Here is a 23,813-nt window from a genome sequence, read left to right as displayed (position 1 = left end):
CAGGCAGCAGATATTCTTGCTATACAGGAAAATACATTTTAAAAAAAATCCTACCTAGATAGATACTTGTGAGAAAGACACAAAAGCAGTTAGAAAATGAAGCAACTTTTCAATTTTAATAAAAAAAATAAAAATGGCTAACTCCTTAAAGGAGATCTGCAGTGTTAGACACTTAGCCCTTATACTGTGGATAGGGGATAAGTGTCTGAAGGGGTACAAATGCTGGAACACCAATGATCTCCTGTACAGGGCCCCAGACCTCTCGTGCAGGAGAGGTATCCCCACCTCTCCCATAGAGCTGTATGGAGGGGGCGTGTCAGCCTCAGTGAGGTTGACGACACATGCATTAACTGCACAGAGCTGCAGCAATGCCGGATCCCCGTACGGGAGATTGTGGGGGGTCCCAGCAGTCAGACCCCCCCCCCTCCCACCACGATCAGACACTTATGCCCTATCCTGTGGATAACACTGCAGTGCTCCTTTAAGGCTATACAGCACAGTGCAAAGTGGATTTGGATAAAAATTAATAATGAATGTCAGTTGTCTTAACCAATAGAACAGCTTCTGGAGGAAGCACAAAGACACAGGCTATTAGAACAAGTCAATGGCATAGGCCTTACCGTCTCATCGTAGCTCCTTCCAGTCTGTGCAGATGGTCGTCTCACTCTTTCTTGGGTATTGGCTTCCAGGGCTAGCAGGCAGCAAATCTTCTTGCTCTACAGGAAAATAATTCTAAAAAAAAAAAACCTACCTAGATACTTGTGAGAGACACAAAAGCAGTTAGAAAATGAAGCAACTTTTCAATTTTAATAAAAAAATAAAAATGCCGGACTCCTTAAAGGAGATCTGCAGTGTTAGACACTTATCCCCTCTCCAAAGTATAGGGGATAAGTGTCTGATTGCGGGGGTACGAACGCTGGACCACCCACAATCTCCTGTATGGGGCCCCGACTCTGCAACGGCCCTCTCGTGCAGGAGGCCTGCCTGCCACAGCTTACACGCCCCCTCCATGTATCTCTATGTGAGAGGCGGAGATGCAGTATGGAGGGGGCGTGTCTACCTCAGTGAGGTCGACAACACGTGCATGAGCCACGCAGAGCCGCAGCAATGCCAGGTCCCCGTACAGGACATCACATGGGGGTCCCAGTGGTCGGAGCCCCCCACAGACACTTATGCCCTATCCTGTGGATAGGGGATAAGGGTCTAACACTACAGGGCTCCTTTAAGGCTATATAGCACGGTGCAAAATGGATTTAGATAAATGAGTGAATAAATGAAGTACAAAGACACAGGCTATTAGAACAAGCCTATGGCATAAACCATATAGGAAAGACCTTACCGTTTTAACACAGCTCCTTCCAGTCTGGGAAGATTGTAGTCTCACTCTTTCTTGGGTATTAGTGTCCAGGGCTAGCAGGCAGCATCAAATATTCTTGCTCTACAGGAAAAGAATTCTAAAAAAAACTAACACTACCTAGATACTGAGAAAAAGACAAAAGCTGTTAGAAAATGAAGCAACAATGAAGAGACTAACAAACAAAAGATAAAAAAGCAGCATGTTAAAAAACAACAATGATAGTGGCTGCAAACCCTCAGTTGAGGTATCAGCCATACTTACAGCTAGGACTTTCCTAATGCATTCCTACCTTCATTTAGTAGGCACTGACTATTCTACTGAGCCGAGTAGTATATGAAAATAAAAGAAATAACTGAGGGTTAACTAGTTATTATGGCTATCTACACATGGTGCCACATTGATAACTCCCCCAAGTTAGCAATGCAACAAGTCATGCATAGGTAGCTACTATCTAACCTGCTGGTACAAGGAATGGGGCTGACATTCACCATAGAATTATATGGTAAATTGCCAAATTTGGCAAAGACTGCCACGGTAGGCGGCGACTGGCAAAGGCAAGAGACAGAAAGTCATTAAACAAATTACCCCCTAAATATAACACATTTTGACAAGAACAGACATGATTCTATTTACTTACGCGTAGGTCCACAATTCCAGCCAGGGAAGATAAGGAACACCTGGAGAACGCAAACTGATAGATACTTCTAGAACAAGAATATGACATAGGTCAAAGTCAGGTCAAAGTTAGTAACTTATTGGTCTGACAGCAGCTCCTCCCAGGTGAGGGTTGTCTTACACAATAGAACAGCTTCTGGAAGAAGCACGAAGACAGACACTATTAGATCAAGTCACTCGCATAGGCCTTACCGTCTCATCGTAGCTCCTTCCAGTCTGGGCAGATGGTCGTCTCACTCTTTCTTGGGTATTAGTGTCCAGGGCTAGCAGACCGCGTCAAATATTCTTGCTCTATAGGAAAAGAATTCTAAAAAAAAAAAACCTACCTAGATACTTGTGAGAAAGACAAAAGCCGTTAGAAAATGAAGCAACTTGAAAAACAATGAAGAGCCGGACACACACAAAAGATAAAAAAGCAGTATGTTAAAAACAACAATGATAGTGGCTGCAAATCCTCAGTTGATTTATCAGCCATACTTACAGCTAGGACTTTCCTAATGCATTCCTACCTTCATTTAGGAGGCCCTGACTACTATACTATTCAGCATCAGTAGAACATTACAATAACAGAAATAACTGAGGGTTAACTAGTTATGATGGCTATCTACACATGGTGCCACATTGATAACTCCCCCAAGTTAGCAATGCAACAAGTCATGCATAGGTAGCTACTATCTAACCTGCCTGTACTAGAGATGGGGCTGACCATAATGGTTATCACAATAACACTAAGGAAAAAAAACAGACAAGGTAGATAATGAACACCTTCTGGATGAAGAATAAAGATAGAGTGTTATACAACAATGCCATGGCATAAGTGATAAATATAGATACTTAACTTTCCAATAGCAGCTCCTCCCGGTTGGGGCAGACATCTGGTAACTGGCAAAAAAAAAAAAAAAGTGGTGTCAGAGCATACTGAGACTTCTCGTTCTTAGGCTACGTTCACATGCAGTATTTTGGTTTGTATTTTTGAGCCCCATTTGGTTAGTATTTTTTGCCAAAACAAGTGAACCACCACAATAAACTATAATGGAACAATTTCCACTTTTTTGGTGGAACTCGTGTTTTAGGCACACTTATGGTTTTGGCTAAGAATACTGACCAAAATTATATGCTTGAAGTAATGAAAAACTGTCTAATAGTAAAACTGTCTTTTTAAAATAAGAACTGAGCTTTCATTCTATGAGAGCCCCATATACCCGGACTGCTGCCAGAAAATCTTAATCCTTCCAGTACTTAGCTGCTGTATGCTCCACAGGAATTTAATTTCTGTCTGGCCATAGTGCTCTCTGCTTACACCTCTGTCCATGTCAGGAATTGTCCAGAGCAGGAGAGGTTTACTATGGGGATATTGCCTCTGCTCTGGACAGAGGTGTCAGCAGGGAGTACTGTGGTCAGACAGAAAATAAATTAAAATTACCTTCTGTGGAGCATACAGCCGTTGAGAAGTACTGGAAGGATTTACAAATCTGTAAGACTTTCTGGTACCAGTTAAAAAAAATTGGTTTCCACTAGAGCACCCCTTTAACTTCCCTTTCGCAGCTGTCCAGATGCTGCCAATATCGCTCTCCTGTCCTCCTGCTTCTGGGGCCTGACAAGTTACACTGATCAGCCAATTGGCGACCAAAATGATGTCCCTCAGCTGGTGATTGGCTGAGCAGCATTGTGATGTATTGGGCAATGTGTATGCACTAGAGCTGAGAGTGCATGGTCATGCTTACACAATCACACATTCAGCTCTGCTCCATACACATGCTGCACACTAATTTCTGCTACATGTAACATGATCACACACTCAGCTCTGGTACATGTACACCATGTTTACCAACCAAGGTGCCTCCAGCTTTTGCAAAACTGCAACTCCAAGCATGGCAAGTTTTGCAACACTTGGAGGCATTCTCGTTGGTGAACACTGATATAGAAGTTAGGGGACAGATTGTTTAGCAAAATTACATATTTATTAAACCCAGACATTCTGTGTACTTTATAAAGATTTCTGATTTTACTATTGTGCAGAGTTTTGTTTGGCACACACTGCTGCTTTAGCACTTTTAGCTATGTGAGTAGTGCACCGCAGAAAAATATCACAGCTCTGTAAAGTGTGATGTAGAGAAGGCGTGCATGGTAGAGCAGGGGGGGGGGGGGGGACATTTCGATATTTGCGCAAATTGAGTAAATTAGACAAAGGGGTAGATCTGTGTCTACAACAGACACCTAATGATAAATGTGTCTCCCAGTATACACATGTAACATCACACGTAATATACACACACACACACGTGGACACCTCACGCATAATACACACACACACCTTACACATTATATACATGGACACCTCGCACATTATATATACAGGGTGGGCCATTTCTATGGATACACCTTAACAAAATGGGAATGGTTGGTGATATTAACTTCCTGTTTGTGGCACATCAGTATATGTGAGGGGGAAACTTTTCAAGATGGGTGGTGACCATGGCGGCCATTTTGAATCCAACTTTAGTTTTTTCAATAGGAAAGAGGGTCATGTGACACATCAAACTTATTGGGAATTTCACAAGAAAAACAATTATGTGCTTGGTTTTAACGTAACTTTATTCTTTCATGAGTTATTTACAAGTTTCTGACCACTTATAAAATGTGTTTAATGTGCTGCCCATTGTGTTGGATTGTCAATGCAACCCTCTTCTCCCACTCTTCACACACTGATAGCAACACCGCAGGATAAATGCTAGCACAGGCTTTCCAGGAAACTGCTCATCTAGGAATGCTTGGACCCGACACCCATAATGTGGTGGTGCACCATCTTGCTGGAAAAACTCAGGGAACGTGCCAGCTTCAGTGCATAATGCGGGAAACATCATCATGTAGGCCACTGGATATGTGAAATTGCTACATGATGATGTGTTTCCCTCTGTATGCACTGAAGCTGGCACGTTCCTTGAGTTTTTCCAGCAAGATGGTGCACCACCACATTATGGGTGTCAGGTCCGAGCATTCCTAGATGAACAGTTTCCTGGAAAGTAGATTGGTCGTCATGGGCCAGTTGAATGGCCCCCAAGGTCTCCCGATCTGCCCCCTTAGACTTTTATCTTTGGGGTCATCTGAAGGCAATTGTCTATGTTGTGAAGATAAGAGATGTGCAGCACCTGAAACTACGGATACTGGAAGCCTGTGCTAGCATTTCTCCTGCGGTGTTGCTATCAGTGTGTGAAGAGTGGGAGAAGAGGGTTGCATTGACAATCCAACACAATGGGCAGCATATTGAACACATTTTATAAGTGGTCAGAAACTTGTAAATAACTCATGAAAGAATAAAGTTACGTTAAAACCAAGCACATCATTGTTTTTCTTGGGAAATTCCCAATAAGTTTGATGTGTCACATGACCCTCTTCCTACTGAAAAAACAAAAGTTGGATTCAAAATGGCAGACTTCAAAATGGCCGCCATGGTCACCACCCATCTTGAAAAGTTCCCCCCTCACATATACTGATGTGCCACAAACAGGAAGTTAATATCACCAACCATTCCCATTTTATTAAGGTGTATCCATAGAAATGGCCCACCCTGTACACTGACTATATACATGGACACCTCACATATATACATATGGACATATCACTCATTATATATACACACTCACTATACACATGTACACATATATACTCACTATACATGTACACATCACACATACACTCGGTATATGCACATCACACATTATATACACACTCACTATACATGTACACATCACACATTATATACACACTCACTATACACATGTACACATATATACTCACTATACATGTACACATCACACATACACTCGGTATATGCACATCACACATTATATACACACTCACTATACATGTACACATCACACATCATATACACACTCACTATACATGTACACATCACACATTATATACACACTCACTATACACATGTACACATATATACTCACTATACATGTACACATCACACATACACTCGGTATATGCACATCACACATTATATACACACTCACTATACATGTACACATCACACATCATATACACACTCACTATACATGTACACATCACACATTATATACATACTCACTATACATGTACACATCACACATACACTCGGTATATGCACATCACACATTATATACACACTCACTATACATGTACACATCACACATTATATACACACTCACTATACACATGTACATTGTCACCATATTGAAGGCAGGAGTGGGTCCATGGCCTCCCAGTGGCTGCAGATTCCTCCCCATACACTACACCAGCTTGTTAAGGGAGCACAGGCTGAATCTCCTCTTAAGGGGGGGGGGAAATAGGGGATCTTCCTCCTTAGTGACGCCATTGTGTATGAGGGATCATTTCCCCCCCCCCCAATGTGTAGTTTTTGACATTAACATTTTTTGTTTTGATGCAACTTCTAGGTTTTTTTTTTTTATTTGGGAGTTGCAGTTAGTTACTAACTACAACTCCCAGCATGCCCTGATACAGCCTGTAGCTCAGCAGCTGCCCCAAATGAAAACTACAACTCCCAGCATGTTGCACTTTTTAGTATAGGTCAGTGTTTCCCAACCAGGGGTGCCTCCAGCTGTTGCAAAGCTACAACAGCTGGAGGTGCTCTGGTTGGATGAATACCGGCCTTTGCATTGCTGGGGTTTCTAATAGATCCAACTTGCACAGTAACACCTGGAGATCACAGATCCCACATGGAGGTGCAGCAAATCATAGGAAGCATGTTCTTAAAGAGCCCTCCACACAATTCTACCACAAGCTTCCTTACTTACTATGGTCACAGTTTCCCTCCAAAAGTCTGCTGCACAGCTGTCCTCACTCATATGCATGGAGCTTGAACTGCACTAAAGCAGCTGTACTTAAGGATCCTTAATTAGCTGGCCACGCCTCCTCCAGAGCTGGAATCACAAACACCCTTTCAGTGCTGAACGAAAATAAATGGTGAATAAGCATATAAGGGGAGATTTATCAAAACCTGTGCAGGGAAAGAATGGAGCAGTTGCCCCTAGCAACCAATCAGGTTTCATTTTTAAAGAGGCCTGTGAAAAATGAAAGAAATCTGATTGGTTGCTATGGGCAACTGAACCACTCTTTCTCTACACAAGGTTTGATAAATCTGCCCCATAGTGAATCTCCTTGTAATAAGGATGGGCCGCCGGCCCATGGTGAAACTGATGATCACTGCTGCTGGTCCGGTTCTGTCCTGGAGTGGGGAGTGAATAAAAGAAGGCCTTAGGGTGACAAAACTACAACACCCAGCATGTCCTCATTGTAAGGGCATGCTGGGAGATGTAGTCTTGCAACAATAGGCAGGTTGCATTTTTACACCTGGTGCCTCCAGCTGTTGAAAAACTACAACTCCCAGCATGTCCTCACTGTAAGGGCATGCTGGGAGATGTAATCTTTTAGCAGAAGTGGGTGGCATTTTTACACCTCGGTGCCTCCAGCTGTTGCAAAACTACAACTCCTTTCATGTCCTCACTGTAAGGGCATGCTGGGAGATGTAATCTTTTAACAGCGGCGGGTGGCATTTTTACACCTGGGTGCCTCCAGCTTTTGCAAAACTACAACTCCCATCATGCAAGTTGAAGTTTAGGATCAGGGTGCCTCCAGCTGTGGCTAAACTACAACTCCTGGGCCCCTTACTGCAGTATTGGCTGTACCCCCTGATGGCGACCCTGTGTACAAGGTAGGGCCAGCGATTAAGCCCGGTTGTCCCCTATTGGGTGTGTCCGCATCCACTATTGGGAGTGTCGCCTATTCAGAGGCTGCAAATACATGACTAAATTTAGTAAGTTAATTTGTTTTCCCTTAGTCTCCTCAGCAGCACAATGTGGAGTGTCTCCACCCCTGTGAGACAATAGGACCTGGGATTTTTTATTTTTTTTTATTATAAGGACCTCCCCTAAAGGCTTTATAAACACCCTGCTCACATCAGGACAATGAGTAAATTATAAAGTACAAATAAAACTAATAAGGGAGGGAAGTTTGTGCTGCTGAGGAGACTAAGGGAAAACAAATTAACTTACTAAATGTAGTCTTCCCTAGCGTCCCTCAGCAGCACACTGTGGGGATTTAGCAAGAAATCCCCTAGGGAAAGCTTTCCTGCCTTGCAGAACTTAGAATGGTCTTAGCGAAAGTGGTTTCACTAGACAAAAAGGTATCCACTCTATAATGCGTTAACCCCTTAAGGACAGCGGGCATATCCATAACCACCCCCATTTGAAAGTCCTTAACCTCTTTGGGACGAAGGGCATACAGGTACACCCTTGCTCCCTGGTACTTAAGGACCAAGGGCGACTGGGTTGCCTAATGAAATCATTCAGCAGGCATCCCGTGCAAATGCCTGGGGGGTCCTGACCCCCCCCCCCCCATGTCAGCGATCACAGCAAATCGCCGATCAATTCAGATCGGCCACTTGCCACTATTCCGGGCTAATCGGGTCTCTGATGACCCGGACAATAGGGATGATCGGAGCTGTCAGAGACATCCCCGATCATCCTAGAGGATAGGAGCAAGGTGGAAGGGTGCCATCTCCTCCTATCCCCTGCGATTGGCCGATCGGCGGACTGATCGGCGAATCGCAGGGCAGTAGCGGCGCGGGGGGGCGAAGTGTGGCGGCCGTGGATGCGGAGGGGACCGGCGCCCGTTACCTGGGGACCGGCGACAGTCACATGGGGACCAGGTCCGGCAGCAGGCAAGTGGTGCTGCGGTGTCAGATGCTGCAGTGAAGATCAACTTGATCTTCACTGCAGCTTCTAGGAGTTTCAAAACTACAACTCCTAGCATGCCCAGACACCCTTTTGCTACATCTGGAGGGCCACAGATTGGAGACCACTGTGCAGTTGTCTCCAAACTGTGTCCTTCCAGATGTTGCAGAACTAAAACTCCCAGCATGCCTGGACAGTCTCAGCATCCTGGGAGTTGTAGTTTTGCAACATCTGGAAGGGCACAGTTTGGAGACCCCTATACAGTGGTGTCCAAACTGTAGCGCTCCAGATGTCAATTTAAAGCATGCCGAAACTGTCCAGGCATGCAGGGAGTTGTAGTTCAGCAACATCTGGCCCTTCAGATCTGGCCCTACAGACCATGCATGCTGGGAGTTGTAGTTTTCCAACAGCTGGAGACACACGGGTTGGGAAACACTGAGTGAGGAAACAGACAGTGGTGTAGAAACACTAACAAAACAAAACAAAACAAAAACCTAACACAGTGTTTCCCAATCCCAACCAGTGTGCCTTCAGCTGTTGCATAACTACAACTCCCAGCATGCATGGTCTGTCAGTGCATGCTGGGAGTTGTAGTTTTGCCCCCACCCCCTCCCCCACGTGAATGTACAGGGTACATTCACACGGGCGGGGGATTACAGCAAGTTTCCCCGCTTCAGGTTTGAGATGCGGCAAATTTTCCGCTGCAGCTGGAAACACACTGTAAACCCCCACTTGTGTGAATGTACCCTAAAAACACTACACTACACTAACCCTAAATAAAGAGTAAAACACTACATATGCACTACACCCTTACAGTGCCCCCCCCCCCCACAATAAAAATAAAAAATGTCTTGTACGTCAGTTTTTCCAAAACTAAGCCTCCAGCTGTTGCAAAACAACAACTCCCAGTATTGCCGGACAGCCATTGACTGTCCAGGCATGTCGGGAGTTTTGCAACAGCTGGAGGCACCTTGTTTGGGGAAAACTGACATACAGTATTTTTGGTGGCGGAGGCAAGTGTAACACTTGCATCCGGGTCCACCCCTATGAAAATCCCTAATTTTATCACAAGACAGGAGGCTCACATTTTGCATAATCTTTCTTTTACTGCTCATAATGTAAACAAATAGCAGCAGAATATTATCAATAAAGATGTTGAGAAAAAAATTGTACATATGCAAATGAAGGTAACAGGTAACCAATCAAACTCAGGTACAGGTGATATAAGGTAGCTTCACCTAAAACACATCCTCTTTCTTGCTGCTCATCCTTTGAGATAAGTACTATTGGTTATATGTCATAATTTTCTGCAATATAGATACATATATTTTCTTCTCTTATATATAACTCCTTCCAACTGATAGGCTGTTAAGTCTTGTGGGTTCGTAACACAGCCTCACTTCTTATCTATAATTTAACATCTGTTTGGTTTAGTTGCAACTTCTATTCCCGTCTTCTCAATTTCTCCTCTTACCGGTCCCGAAGTTACACATACCGGTTGTCCGCCACTCACTCAGCCTCGCGCCGGTGTCCGTGAGAGGATAGAGAGGATATTCAGCGACGCTCCCCTCTTTAGACGGGCGCCGCCATCTTAGTTGGAATTCTCGCGCCGCCGTCCTCCTCTGTGAGCGCGCACGTAATATCGCGAGACCCGCCGGCAACTGGTTATCAGTTGTTCCAGGGCGGGAATTCATTCTCCTCACAGCTCCCGTGGTGTTAACACATCAGTGGTTCGCTCCCTCATTAATATTCAGTATAGTTTTCTCTGATTATTCTACAGCCTGTTCTTTTTAGGACACTATTTTAATACTATTAAGAGAACTTAGGTGTATATATATATATATATATATATATATATATATATATATATTTGTATATATATATATATTTATATACTTGTAATATATATAATATATATATTCATTCTATTACTCTTACCCCTCTGCCAGACACAATACAATGGCTAATGAGGAGGCTAGCATGTCTACCTTAAACCAAGGTTCAGACCATTCTAAGGATAGTGCCATGCAGGCAATGATTGACCGGTCGGTGGAAAAGTCTGTCCAATCGGCCATGGCATGTCTCCCTGACGTGGTTGCCAAATCTCTGGCCATGGCAATGTCCCGACCAGGACCTTCACATTCTCCTAAAGCGGGTCCTCATACCCCTTCGGACTATTTCTGGTCTGCTGATGATTCTACATCCAGACTGGCTGAGGGCTGGAGACATCATGGGAAGGCCTCCCAAAAAAGGCAATTAACTATTACCGGTCCGTCCAAAGCCCAAAAGAAATCTAGAAAAACTAAGGACCAGGTTATGGATATTCCTGATGCTACACAGCACCCCATACCCTCTGCCCGTGAGGAGACAGAGAATAGACGGGTCGATATAGTTTCTAAGTCAACCTCTAGAAACAAACCGGATTCTTTTGTCTCCTCCCCAGACCACTCATCCTCTGAGGATGATTATGAGATTAATAAATCCGAAAATGATGATGATTCGGAATACGAAGATGTCCCAGAAGATGATAAGGTGGCAGTGGATTCCAATGATCCGGAATCTGTTATGCTAGACAGTGCCGGGATGCCCTTTTTCAATCCGATCTTAATAAAACACCCTAGATCGGGTGAATGGGTTCCCCATCCCCTGAATGAGAAATTCATTAAATTTTGGATTAAGAAACCCATGGACAGAGAGACTAGGAATAAGCTTCGCTCCGAGTGTCCTCGTCCAACTATTACACAAAAAATGGCAGATACCCCCGAGTTAGACTCTATATTAGTCAAATATCTTAATAAATCAGGGAAAAATCCCAAAAAAGGGGTTGATAGATTTCTTGATTTGCTGGGCCCCCTTACAAAAATCCTAGACTTAGCAGAAGAATCTACTTCTTCTGGAGCCCCAATAAATATTGATTCTCTTAAAGGATGGACCCAGAGGGCCATATGCTTATTTGGCAATATAAATGCCACCATTTGCACTGAGAGAAAAAGGTCAGTGCTGATGAAGCTAGACTCTCAGCTAATCCATCTAGCTTCGGCGGACTCTGATCCACCCACAGATGGCTGTTTATTTGGGACCACATTCATAAAAGAAATTAATAAATATGTGGGACTATTTTCGTCCCTTGACAAAGCTCAGTCATCACTCCGCAAGGTATTCCAACCTAAGGTTTTTGCTAGGGCCGGGAAACGAAAGGGACGGTTCCCCGGCCGCCAGTCCTATGAGGGACAACAGCAGTCCCAGACCACCCCCCATCCAGGTAGATTCCAGAATCCAGCTCCTTCCTACCAGCCTTCACCCTTCTTTCCCACAAGAGGAAGACCGTGGCGTGTCAGAGGTCATCGAGGATATCCAAGGACAAGACCCACTTCAGGTAAGCGTTTTACAGAATTTTTCCCCACAGTTTCCATTAGGAGGAAGGATAACCCATTTTATCCATGTTTGGAATATGATAACAACAGATGCATGGGTTCTGAATACAGTCTCGGGTTACGAGATAGAGTTTGTAGTATCTCCCATTCAAACTCACCCTCCTCATCCTATCAAGTTTTCAATGACAGATCAGAATCTTGTCAAATTAGAAATTCAGGAACTATGTTCCAAAGGCGCAATATTCCAGGTACCTCTTTACACACCAGGTTTCGTGAGCAATCTGTTCCTGGTAAAAAAGAAGGATGGAGGTTTCAGACCTGTAATAAATCTAAGAGTCCTCAACAATTTTGTGCGTTATCAGCACTTCAAAATGGAGGGCATACATTTATTGAGAGATCTATTAATTCAAGGAGATTGGTTAACCAAAATAGATCTGAAAGACGCCTACCTATCGGTGCCGATGCATCAGCAATCTCAACCTTACCTCCAATTCATCTGGGAGGGTCAGAAATGGCAGTTCTCCAGTCTGCCCTCCGGTCTTTCTTCAGCACCCTGGTGTTTCACAAAACTCATGAAACCAGTGGTAGCTGTTCTAAGAGCTCGAGGTGTTCGTCTAATCATATACCTAGACGACATCTTGATTATGGCTCAGACAATCTCACAAATACATCTTTATACTCATTGGACAATGTCTCTGCTCTCCAATCTAGGTTTCCTTTTAAACATGGAGAAATCCATTTTAACCCCTTCTCAGGAAGTGGAGTTTCTGGGTTTTCTAGTCAACACTGTATCCGCGACCTTGAGTCTCCCATCCAGGAAATTGCGGACTATCAGGAAAGAGATACGTTCTGTTTTGAACAAAAACATAGTGTCTCTACGTACTATTGCCCGGATAGTGGGTCTTCTTTCAGCTTCTATCCAAGCTGTTTTTCCAGCTCCTCTGCACTACAGAGCGCTTCAACGCCTAAAAGCCCAACATCTCAGAGAAGGTCTGGGGTACTCGGACGAGATCTCTTTGACGGTAGAGACCAGAGAACTTCAAAGAACTTCTCTGGTGGTTACACCATATTCAATCCTGGAACGGGAAGACTATCTTCAACGTGTCTCCAGACATCATCATAGAATCCGACGCCAGTCGATCAGGCTGGGGCGCTCGTTGTGGTCCCATCTCCACCGGAGGCAAATGGTCAGAAGAGGAATCTCGGTTACACATAAATTGCCTGGAACTCTTGGCGGGATTCTTTGCCCTCAGGAGTTTCACAAAAGACAAATCACACTGTTGCATCCTTCTCAGGATGGACAACATCTCGGCAGTACAGTATGTAAATCGTCTAGGGGGTACCAAATCGAAGATGCTTGCCAATATAGCAAAAGAGTTTTGGCATTTTTGTCTCAACAAGTACATCATCCTGAGAGCAGAATACCTACCAGGGTTATCCAACTCTATCGCAGATTGGTATTCTCGTTTTTTGATGGATCACAGCGACTGGAGACTAGATCCCAATATATTTCAGTGCATCAATTCTCTCTGGGGTCCTTTTTGTCTGGATCTCTTTGCTTCCCGCTTGAATCGCCAATTGAACCGTTTCTTCAGTTGGCGTCCGGATCCGGAAGCAGAAGGCATAGATGCCCTAGTCCAATTTTGGCCTCCAGAAAACCTTTATGCCTTTCCTCCCTTTTCTCTTATCCCGAGAGTGTTACAACTCATCAAGAACCAGAGATCACAAGTAACCTTGATAACCCCTTGGTGGACAACCCAATCCTGGTTCCCTCAAGTTCTCGAGATGAGTATAGACTTACCTCGCATTCTCCCATCTCTTCCTTCCATCTTAATGAATCCAGCAGGTTTTCCTCATCCTCTAGTCACATCCAATCAACTTACTCTGGTGGCGTGGCGTGTATCGGGTATCCCGACCCAGATCAAGGACTTTCACAAGCAACTAGAGAGATCCTCTCTGATGCTTGGGCCCCAGGTACCAGATCGACTTACCGATCAGCCTGGAAACTTTGGTCTGATTGGTGCAATCAACGGTCTCTGGATCCCGTTCATGCACCTTTAACTCATATCCTAAATTTTTTGTCCAGTTCTTTTGCTTCTGGTAAGGCTTACAGAACGATTAATGTCTATCGTTCGGCCATTTCTCCTATATTTTCTATACCAGTAGGTAAACACCCTTTAATTTGCAAATTGATGAAAGGTATAAGATTTAGGCGTCCTCCAGTCCCCAGATATAGTTCTACTTGGGATGTCAATAAAGTTCTTGACCTTTTAACATCCTGGGAAGACAATGATGATCTAACTTTGAAACTCCTATCTTTTAAGTTAACGATTCTCCTATGTCTTATATCTTTTAAACGGGTAGCTGATGTGAAAGCATTGGACTCTTCCAGAAGACAATATCTTCCCAATGGTGTCCAATTTTCTATCTGTAGACGCACAAAAACCAATATCTCTACAGTATTTTATCCAGCTTTTCCTCAACAACAAAAATTGTGTGTTGTCCGTTGTTTAAAAACTTATGAACAACGTACAAAGGATATTAGGAGTTCCTCCTTACATCAATTGTTAATATCCTTTCGCAAACCGTTCCTTCCAGTTTCTTCCCCCACTCTAGCCAGGTGGGTCAGACAAACCATGTCTTTGGCAGGTATAGATATCTCTCTGTTTGGGGCTCACTCAACAAGAAGCGCTATGTCTACAAAAGTTTGTCAAGCAGGTGGCTCTTTATCTGACATCATGAAAGCGGCAAATTGGTCGTCAGAGTCTACTTTCAAGAATTATTATTTTAGACCAGAACCTCATGTTTCTATGACAATTTTATAAGTACATTTGTCAGTAGTATTATGATGTTAGCTTTGAACTTGCAAAATGTGAGCCTCCTGTCTTGTGATAAAATTTTAGATTTTCCTAGTTTTTATGACGGAAAATAGGGATTTTATTAAAGACAGGAGGCGAGCATTTTCCCTCCCTATCCCACCCATACTATTAATTTTTTCTTCTATTTCAGTCTGATACATCAAAGAGATTCTTCAACTTCATCTTCTACACCTCGTGGTCAAGATGGTTCCCTGATCCTACTTCAAGATTTTTGTTCAACCTACCTACAGAAGGAAACTTCCATGATTATTTTTCTTTATATAGACTTCTTAGGTCATCATATTTCTGGTTATTACTATGTTAGTTGTTTTTCGCACCAAGAAAGAGGATGTGTTTTAGGTGAAGCTACCTTATATCACCTGTACCTGAGTTTGATTGGTTACCTGTTACCTTCATTTGCATATGTACAATTTTTTTCTCAACATCTTTATTGATAATATTCTGCTGCTATTTGTTTACATTATGAGCAGTAAAAGAAAGATTATGCAAAATGCTCGCCTCCTGTCTTTAATAAAATCCCTATTTTCCGTCATAAAAACTAGGAAAATCTAAAATTCAGGCCTCAAATGCGCATGGCGGTCTCTCACTTCAAGGCAACAGTTTAGGGCCACATATGGGGTATCTCCGTACTCAGGAGAAATTGCGCTACAAATCTTTGGTGGCCTTTTCTCCTTTTACCCCTTATACCCCATATGTGGGCGTAAAATGCTCTGCGGGGCCACAACATGGCTCAGGAGTGAGAGCACTATGTACATTTGAGGCCTAAACTGGTGATATGCACAGGGGTGGCTGCTGGTTACAGCTGTTCTGACATAAACGCAAAAAAATAAACACCCACATGTGACCCGATTTCGGAAACTAACCCCCTCACGGAACATAACAAGGGGTACGGTGAGCATTTTCACCCCACAGGTGTCTGACAGATTTTTGGAACAGTAGTCCATGAAAATAAAGAATGTAATTTTTCATTTGGACAATTACAAAGATCTGTCAAATGCCAGTGGGGTGTAAATGTTCACTGTACCGCTTGTTACGTTCCTTGAGGGGTGTCGTTTTCCAAATAGTATGCCATGTGGGGTGTTTTTTTGCTGTTCTGGCACCATGGGGGCTTCCTAAAAGAGACATGCCCCCAAAAACCTTTTCAGCAAAACTTGCTTTCCATGTCGCTCCTTCCCTTCTGAGCCCTCTAGTGCACCCGCAGATCACTTTACATCCACATATGAGGTATTTCCTTACTCGAGAGAAATGGGGTTTCAAATTTTGGGGGACATTTTCACCTATTACCCCTTGTAAAAATGAAAAATTTGGGGTAACATCAGCATTTTAGGGAAAAAAATGATTTTTTTTCATTTTCACGACCAACTTTATTGAAAATTCGTCAAACACCTATGGGGTGTTAAGGCTCACTGTACCCCTTGTTACGTTCCTTGAGGGGTGTAGTTTACAAAATAGTATGCCATGTGTTTTTGTTTTTTTGTTTTTGCTGTTCTAACACCATAGGGGCTTCCTAATTGTGACATGTCCCCCAAAAACCATTTCAGCAAAATTTGCTCTTTAAAATCCCATTGTCTCTCCTTCCCTTCTGAGCCCTCTAGTGCACCCACAGAGCACTTTACATCCACATATAAAGGTATTTCTTTACTCGAGAGAAATTTTCCTTTTACCCCTTGTAAAAATAAAAAATATGGGTCTACAAGAACATATCGACGAAAATTTACCACTTTGTTTTTTTGTGACATATTCTACTTTAACAATCTCAGAATCAGAATGAAAGATAAAAGCATTCCATAGTTATTAATACGTAAACTGACAGTGATCAGATGTGCAAAAGAATGCTCTGGTCCTTAGGGATAAAATGGTCTCGGTCCCCAAGGGGTTAAAAGGGTACACCAGTGGAAAACTTTTTTTTTTTGTTAAATCAACTGGTGCCAGAAAGTTAAACAGATTTGTAAATTACTTCTATAAAAAAAATCTTAATCCTTCCAGTATGTATTAGCTGCTGAATACATTATTTTCTTTTTGGAACACAGAGCTCTCTGCTGACATCATAACCACAGTGCTCTCTGCTAACATATGTTTTCTATGGGGATTTTCTCCTACTCTGCTGACATCTCTGTCCATTTTAAGAACTGTCCAGAGAGGACTGTGGTCATGATGTCAGCAGAGAGCACTGTGATCATGATGTCAGCAGAGAGCTCTGTGTTCCAAAAAGAAAAATAATTTCCTTTGCAGTATTCAGCAGCTAATAAGTACTGGAAGGATTAAGAGTTTTTTAATAGAAGTAATTTACAATTCTCAATGAAGAAAAGCTCGGCACCACTAAATAATGTCCACTAGATAGGTAACCCGTGAGGGCCTAGTGATTCCCTTTGCAACTGCTGGAGGTACATGGTACCGGGCTGACTGCTGATATCTATCAGCAGGCACCCCATGCAAACCTCTGGAGGGGGTCACGAGTCAATTCAGACCGGCGATTTGCGGCTATTCAGGGTCAATCAAGTCTCTAGGGACCAAAAAAAGAAGGGTGAATGGGGCTGTCCGAGACAGCCCAATTCACCCCTACCCAGCAGGAGTGAGGTGGCACAGGTGCCGCCTCACGATCACTTGATTGATCGGTCGGAACAACCGACCAATCACGACCCAGCTGGGCGGCGATCGGGACGGCGATGATGGCGGCGGGCCGGCGGGGATCTCCTACCTTGCCCTAGTTCGGCAGGGGGTCCCCTCAGGATCGGTGGCGGCGACAGGAGCAGCAGAATCGGTGGCAGCAGCGGCGATGGTGGTCCCGGCGGCAGGATACAGCAGGAGGTGAGGCCTGTTCACCTCCTGCTGTTGCTTAGCAACAACTTGTAGCATGCCCTTTGGTAGTCTTTGCATGTTGGGGGTTGTAGTTATGCAACAGCTGGAGGCACATTTTTTCTATGAAAAAGTGTGCATCCAGCTGTTGCATAACTACATCTCCCAACATGCACAGACTACCAAAGGGCATGCTGGGAGTTGTAGCAGTGTGCTTCCAGCTGTTACAAAATTACAACTGTAAGCATGCTCTTCAATACATGCTGATTGTTGCAGTTTTGCAACAGCTGGAGACACATTGGTTGTGAAACAGAGTTTGTTACCTAATTCTGTGTTTTGCAACCAGTGTGCCTCCAGCTGTTGCAAAAATACAACTCCCAGCATGCACTGAGGAACTGTACATGCTGGGAGTTCTAGTTTTGCTACAGCTGGAGGCACACTGGTTGCTAAACACTGATTTAAGTAACAAACTCAGTGTTTTGCAATCAATGTGCCTCCAGCTGTTGCATAACTTCAACTCCCAGCATGTATGCTCTGTCAGTGCATGCTGGGAGTTGTAGTTTTGCAACAACTGGAGGTTTGCCCCCCCCCCATGTGAATGTACAGGGTACATTCACATGGGAGGGTTCACAGCGAGTTAGTTCTGCTGCAAGTTTGAGAACAAACTCTCAGCGAGAAACTCACTGTAAACCGTGTGAATGTACCCTAAAAACACTACACTACAGAAAATAAAAAGTAAAACACTACATATACACCCCCTTACACAGTCCCCCCCCCCCCTCCCAATAAGAAGGGAAAAAAAAAGTCTTGTATGGCACTGTTTTCAAAATGGAGCCTCCAGCTCACAGTATTGCCGGACAGCCACTGACTGTCAAGGCATGGTGGGAGTTTTGCAACAGCTGGAGACACCATGTGTGGGAAACACTGCCGTAGGGTATTTTTGTGGCAGATTCAAACCCCCAATTTAGGCCTCAAATATGCATGGCGCTCTCTCGCTTTGGAGCCCTGTCGTATTTCAAGGAAGCAGTTTAGGGCCACATATGGGGTATCTCTGTACTCGGGAGAAATTGCGTTACAAATTTTGTGGGGCTTTTTCGCCTTTTACCCCTTATGAAAAAGTAAAGTTGGGGTCTACACAAGCATGTTAGTGTAAAAAAAAATACAAATTTTCACAAGCGGTAAAAGGAAAATTTTTAACGCAATTTCTCCTGAGTACAGAACTACCCTATATGTGGGCGCAAAGTGCTCTGAAGGCACACAACATGGCTCAGAAGGGAGAACGTACGATGTACATTTGAGGTCTAAATTAGTGATTTGCACAGGGGTGGCTGATTTTACCACGGTTCTGACATAAACGCAAGGCAATAAATACCCAGATGTGAACCATTTTGGAAACTACACGCCTCACAGAATGTAACAAGGGGTATAGTGAGTTTTAACACTAGTGTTGCTCGCGAATATTCGCAATTTGAATTTTAATCGCAAATATCGCATAATCGCGAATTCGCGAATATTGAGAATATAGCACTATATATTCGTAATTACGAATTTTCATTTTTTTGCGGATATGCGAAAATATATGCGCATATTCGCTAATATTGAGCCCTCCCTTCTTTAATGGTATAGAGAACTTTGACTAGTGCATTAACTCTGTGATCTTTTGCCCATTGAAACCAATAGGCCTGTTGTGGTCTATGGGGATCTCATGGCATGTAAAACAGAACAGATAAGATAAGCAGGATTTTCTTGGCAGCACAATGTAATGGGAGACCATCACTGGTTTGATTCCTGGGGTGGGATTGAGTGTTACACTGTTGTGGTTAAACTTTACTTTCCTGGAAAAGTTTTTGAATTGCCCATAGCAACCAATCAGATTGCTTCTTTCATTTTTCAGAGGCCTTTTAAAAAAATGAAAGAAGCAATCTGATTGGTTGCTATGGGCAACTAAGCAGCTTTTCCAGGAAAGTAAAGTTTAACCCCAACACTGCAGCACTCTGTCCCACCCCGGGACTGGAGCAAGTGGTGGTCTCCCATTCCACTGTGCTGCCAAGATGGACCTGCTTGTCTTACATGCTGTGAGATCCCCATAGACCACAATGGGCCTATCAGTTTCAATGGACAAAAAAAAATCACACAGTTAATGCTCTAGTCAAAGTTCCCTATGGCATTAAAGGGGTACTCCAGTGAAAACCTTTTTTCTTTTAAATCAACTGGTGGCAGAACGTTAAACATATTGGTAAATTACTATTAAAAAATCTTAATCCTTCCTGTACTTATTAGCTGCTGAATACTACAGAGGAAATTCTTTTGTTTTTGGAATGCTCTCTGATGACATCACGAGCATAGTTCTCTCTGCTGAGGTGATTATAATAATAATAACACTTTATTTATTGTTGTCCTTAGTGGGATTTGAACCCGAGTCCCCAGCGCTGCAAGGCAGCAGTGCTAACCACTGAGCCACCATGCTGCCCTTAGCATACATCTGCTATGCATGGTTGCTAAAATGGACAGAGATGTCAGCAGAGAGCACTGTGCTCGTGATGTCATCAGTGTTCCAAAAAGAAAGGAATTTCCTCTGTAGCATTCAGCAGTTAATAAGTACTGGAAGGATTAAGATTTTTTAATAGAAGTAATTTACAAATATGTTTAACTTTCTGCCACCAGTTGATTTAAAAGAAAAAAGGTTTTCACCGGAGTACCCCTTTAAAGAAGGTAGGGCTCAATATTCGTGAATATGTGCATATATTTTCGCATATGCGCAAAAAAAACGAATATAACGAATATGCGAATTTCACAAACATATTCGTCAATATATTCGCAAAATATTGCGGATTCGAATATGGCCTATGCCGCTCATCACTACTTAACACCCCACAGGTGTTTGACAAATTTTCGTTAAAATTTGTAGCCCCATTTCTTCTGAGTAAGCTCATACCCCATATGTGTAGTGCTCTGCGGGCGAACTACAATGCTCAGAAGAGAAGGAGCACCATTGGGCTTCTGGAGAGAGAATGTGTCCGAAATTTAAACGGGTACTCCGGTGGTCAAAGTGTTTTTCCGTTTTTGACTTACCCTATTTGTTTTGTTTCATTTCTATTCTTGTTGTTTAGCCTACTCTATTTCCGTTCTTTGTTGTCTTTTTATCCCCCACTTTGTTTTCCTATCTTTGCTTCTATTTCCTGTTTCTTGCTGTGCTGAAAACTACAAATCCCAGCATGCACATGCCTTGCTGGTTTGGGGCAGCTCCTTTTTTTTTGTTTGTTTGTTCCACCCTTTACCCACCCTACTATTTTCCCGGGTCAGCCCCCTTATACACAGCACACTAATATAACCAGCCCTGGTTGGGATACACTGTCATACACACACAAAAGGGACTACAACTCCCAGCATGTGTCATTCAGGAGTCTTCAGTCTGTGGTATAACACCAGCATGCTGCCTCTGTAGTCTCCTGGCGGTTGTAGTTCACCACACCTCTGTAGGGCATACACCAGTGTTTCCCAACCAGGATGCAGCCAGGTTTTGCAAAACTACAACTCCCAGCATCCCCTGACAGCCTTTGGGCATGCTAGGAGTTGTAGTTTTGCAACAGCTGGAGGCACACTGGTTGGGAAACACTGGTGTTACATGATGTGTTTGCTGAATAGGCTAGAACAGTGTTTCCCAACCAGCGTGCCTCCAGCTGTTGCACATCTACAACTCCCAGCATGCCAAAAGTCTGTCAGGGCATGCTGGGAGTTGTAGTTTTGCAACCGCTGGAGGCACACTGGTTTGAAAACACTAGCGTACACACACACAACAGGGACTACAACTCCCAGCATGTGTCATTCAGGAGTCTTCAGTCTGTGGTAGAACACCAGCATGCTGCCTCTGTAGTCTCCTGGCGGTTGTAGTTCACCACACCTCTGTGGGGCATACACCAGTGTTTCCCAACCAGGATGCAGCCAGGCTTTGCAAAACTACAACTCCCAGCATGCCCTGACAGCCTTTGGGCATGCTAGGAGTTGTAGTTTTGCAACAGCTGGAGGCACACTGGTTGGGAAACACTGGTGTTACATGATGTGTTTGCTGAATAGGCTAGAACAGTGTTTCCCAACCAGCGTGCCTCCAGCTGTTGCACATCTACAACTCCCAGCATGCCAAAAGTCTGTGAGGGCATGCTGGAAGTTGTAGGTTTGCAACAGCTGTAGGCACACTGGTTTGAAAACACTAGCGTACACACACACAACAGGGACTACAACTCCCAGCATGTGTCATTCAGGAGTCCCCCCCCCCCTCTCCCCCTTCACATATAGGGGGAGATTTATCAAAACCTGTGCAGAGGAAAACTTGCCCAGTTGCCCATAGCAACTAATCAGCTTGCTGCTTTCATTTTTATGAATGCCTGTGAAAAATGAAAGCAGCAATCTGATTGGTTGCTATGGGCAACTGGGCAAGTTTTCCTCTGCACAGGTTTTGATTAATCTCCCCCATAGAGATCATTCCCAGTATGAGATTTATTCCCCTGCAGTCCATACATCCCCAGCCCGTGCACCTTCTCATCCTCCCCTTCAGATAACACTTATCTTCTCTGTGAGGTCCTTCTCCTGTGCAGACCTGAGTCCTTAGAATACAGATCAGGGGGGAGGGGAGGTGAGTAGCTGTGTACTCAGCTGGATGATATGAGGGGGCGTGGCTTATTCCTCATGCAGACAGAGAAAAAAAAAAAAAAAGCTGTGACATCTTGTCCGCAACAGACTCAGAACTGTGGACAACGTTAAAGAAAACCCTCTGAACTACAGAACTTCCTGCCCAACAAACAGGTAAGAAAAACACACACATGCTGCCAAAACATATAACACATGTATATTGTATAAAACAAAACTTACAAAGAAGATACCATATAGTCAAAACAATTTACCACCGGAGTACCCCTTTAAGGCCATGTGTGTTTACAAAGCCCCCATAGTGCCAGAACAGTGGACCCACCCCACATGTGACCCCATTTTGGAAACTACACCCCTCATGTATTATAATAAGGGGAACAGTGAGCATGTACACCCCACAGGTGTCTGACAGATTTTTGGAACAGTGGTCCGTGAAAATGAAAAATTAAATTTTCAAAGATCTGTCAAACGCCAGTGGGGTGTAAATGCTCACTCAGGGATGTGGAAATCCTATAGCCTGACGCCCGGGACAAGTAGTTTTGGGCACCGGGCAGGTGAAATGTTTATAGATTTAGCCCTGTATCGGGCTAGCAGGGAGAGACAGACTTCCCCCTTATTTTTCTTTAATGTCGGTGTGAGGTGCAGGAGCCGATGGAAGTCTTCACCTCACACCAGCGCTCAGAGTGTATGGAGGGGGCGGCCTCCAGCTGACTGCAGAGCCCACTTATCTCCCCTCCCGGAGGATGGAGGACGCAGCTCAGAAGACACAGCAGGGTGAGAGAGAGGATGTAGACATCTCCATGCACAGCTCCATCCCCCACACACAGCTCCCCCCTCCCCGTCTCGACAGGACCTAATCCACCACGGGGCGGTTGCTAGTTTGCACGGGGAAAACACAGAGCAGGGGGGAGGGGAGAGAGGAGAGGACGGAAATCTCACCTCACACCGCGGTGACTACAGCTCTGATGTCCACTCATGGCGGCTCAGGTGAGGAGACCGAGAATACAGGCGGCGGCAGGAAGGGTGGTTGTATATGTATGGTGTGAGTGTATGTGTGATGTGTGTATGTAATGTATGATGGGGGGGGGGCAGCGGCAGGTGTATGTATGATGTGTGCATATGTATGGTGTATATCAGTGTTTCCCAACCAGGGTGCCTCCAGCTGTTGCAAAACTACAACTCCCAGCATGCCCTGGGCATGCTGGGAGTTGTAGTTTTGCAACAGCTGGAGGCACCCTGGATGGGAAACACTGGTGGATATGTATGGTGTGAGTGTATGTGTGTATGTAATGTATGATGGGGGGGCAGTGGTGGATGTATGTATGATGTGTGCATATGTATGGTG

The 23,813-nt window shown here is 44.0% G+C and overlaps 1 long non-coding RNA gene across 1 annotated transcript; it reads right to left on the bottom strand.

Moving 5' to 3' along the window:
• Positions 1–1,684: 1,684 nt before the first annotated feature.
• On the bottom strand, positions 1,685–22,433 carry LOC130356295 (uncharacterized). Its single transcript, XR_008888836.1, has 3 exons — positions 22,357–22,433; positions 6,838–6,963; positions 1,685–2,914 (listed from the first exon to the last, which is right to left on the bottom strand). It is a non-coding gene; the product is annotated as an uncharacterized LOC130356295 (long non-coding RNA).
• Between the last annotated feature and the right edge of the window lie 1,380 nt (positions 22,434–23,813).

The sequence above is a fragment of the Hyla sarda genome, chromosome 2 (genome assembly GCF_029499605.1).
Source record: "Hyla sarda isolate aHylSar1 chromosome 2, aHylSar1.hap1, whole genome shotgun sequence".
NCBI lineage: Eukaryota > Metazoa > Chordata > Amphibia > Anura > Hylidae > Hyla > Hyla sarda.
This window is presented reverse-complemented; position numbering and strand designations above follow the sequence as displayed.